At 43.2% G+C, this 2,221-nt stretch overlaps 1 non-coding gene across 1 annotated transcript; it reads right to left on the bottom strand.

The window, feature by feature from the left end:
- Positions 1–1,220: 1,220 nt before the first annotated feature.
- Positions 1,221–1,358, bottom strand: LOC119927605. The gene has a single exon (XR_005450592.1). It is a non-coding gene; the product is annotated as a small nucleolar RNA SNORA7 (small nucleolar RNA).
- Positions 1,359–2,221: the final 863 nt, after the last annotated feature.

Raw genomic sequence — 2,221 nt, 5'->3', positions numbered from 1 at the left:
TACTGTGACATCTGAAGCACTTAGTATAATAACAACAATAATAATAATAATAATAATAATAATGGCATTTATTAAGTGCCTACTATATGCAAAGGCCACTGTCTTAAGAGAGCACCCAAAGGCTTGCTTTATTTCCCTTCTCTCAGTTGCCAATTTCTCCCTTGGCTGAGTTGCATCTTTGGGAGTGCTCTGGATTTCAGCTGGCTGGCACCAGTGTTGTAGGACTTTCACAGTATTGGTTCTTAACCCTCAAAAAACTTTTCTCACTGTCCTTTCTTATGCCCTATTATGATTATTTCCCAACCGCTTGTCTCCCCAGGATGATGGTTAGAGGACAGAATGTATAATGAAATACTATGTGGAAATAGGCACCTGTTTTTTCTTCCATCTCTTCCCCTCTTCCCCCTTCCCCCTCCTATTGTACAGAAAATCTGTGGCAATACAACGTGGTTGTTGTGCTCAATGGATGATAAAAAGCGAAATGATAAAACAATCCGGTTGTTGCAAAGAACAAACCCGTGACCTCTTGCAAGGGCCACTGCACTTTCCGTATTAACAAGCAGTGAAACAAGAGGCATACTTTGTTTTGAACAGTCTTTAAAGGGAAAACAAATTCAAACAGCTTCATGAAAAATTCTTGCTTTTAGGAAAACTAATTATCGAGTACCCAAAACAGATTTGGAATCTAAAAAAAAAATGTTTCAAAACCAGCTTCATCTCCCAGTTCTTATTCACATAGAAGAGGGCACTGAACCTGCTTCAGGCAGTCAGGAATCAACAAAGTGGATTGTCCTAACTCCACCACATTAAAATGCTTATTTTTCTTCTCCTCTGAAGGACACTCAGGAAAGAGCTGCAGGGATCCAGAAGGTCTGTTTCCAGTCCACAACTGAATAAGGGCATGAGATCTCCAAGTCCATTACCCTAGATCTCCCCATGGGCACAGAATGTGTTAATCAACTCTGTTTTATTATAGTCAAGCACTTAATACCGTGTCTTGTCTTATGCCGGCGAGTCGTTTCCGACCCGTAGTGACACCATGGACACAACTCTCCCAGAACGCCCTGGTCTCCATCTGCAATTGTTCTCATAGTGTATCCATAGAGTTTTCTTGGTAAAAATATGAAAGTGGCTTACCATTGCCTCCTTCGGCGCAGTAGACTTGAGTCTCTGCCCTTGATTCTCTCCTGTGCCGCTGCTGCCCAGCATGGGTGAGTTTTGCTTGTAGCAGATTGCCTTCCACTCGCTAGCCACTGGCCAAGCTAGGAATGGAATGGGTAGGCCTCTGCTTGACTCTCCCTCCCATAGCCAAGCCTGGGAGAGTACTGGAAACTCTCCAGGTGTGACCCTGAGAGGGGCTGCATGCAATAATCACTCAATAAAGACACTGATTCATTCATTCATTCAATCATATTTATTGAGCACTTACTGTGTGCAGAGCACTGGACTAAGCGCTTGGGAAGTACAAGTTGGCAACATATAGAGACGGTCCCTACCCAACAGCGGGCTCACAGTCTAGAAGGGGAAGACAGAGAACAAAGCAAAACATATTAACAAAATAAAATAAATAGAATAAATATGTACAAATAAAATAAATAAATAAATAGGTACAAACATATATACATATATACAGGTGCTGTGGGGAGGGGAAGGAGGTAAGGCGGGGGGTGGGGAGGGGGAGGTGGGGGAGAGGAAGGAGGGGGCTCAGTCTGGGAAGGCCTCCTGGAGGAGGTGAGCTTTCAGTAGGGCTTTGAGGGAGGAAGAGAGCTGATAGATTGATTGTCTTCTCTGGGCTCAAAACGCTAAAAATTCCAGAAGTAGAGCTAGATTGATCAATCCATTGTATTTATTGAGCACTTACTGTGTGCAGAGCACTGTAGTAAGTGCTTGGAAGAGTGATTGGAAGTAGTAAGTGCTTGGAAGAGAAGTAGCATGGCTTAGTGGAAAGAACATGGGCTTCGAGTCAGATGATGTGGGTTCTAATCCCGGCTCTACCACACGTCTGCTAGGTGACCTTGGGCAAGTCACTTTACTTCTCTGTGCCTCAGTGACCTCATCTGTAAAATGGGGATTAAGACTGTGAACCCCACGTGGGACAAGCTGATTACCTTGTATCTACCCCAGAGCTTAGAACAGTGTTTGGCACATACTAAGCACTTAACAAATACCATTATTATTATTATATTATTATTACAATATGACAAAGTTGGTAGACACATTC

The sequence above is a fragment of the Tachyglossus aculeatus genome, chromosome 4 (genome assembly GCF_015852505.1).
Source record: "Tachyglossus aculeatus isolate mTacAcu1 chromosome 4, mTacAcu1.pri, whole genome shotgun sequence".
In the NCBI taxonomy this organism is placed as follows: Eukaryota; Metazoa; Chordata; class Mammalia; order Monotremata; family Tachyglossidae; genus Tachyglossus; species Tachyglossus aculeatus.
Note: the sequence above shows the minus strand (reverse complement) of the source record. Positions and strands in the feature narration are given on the sequence as shown.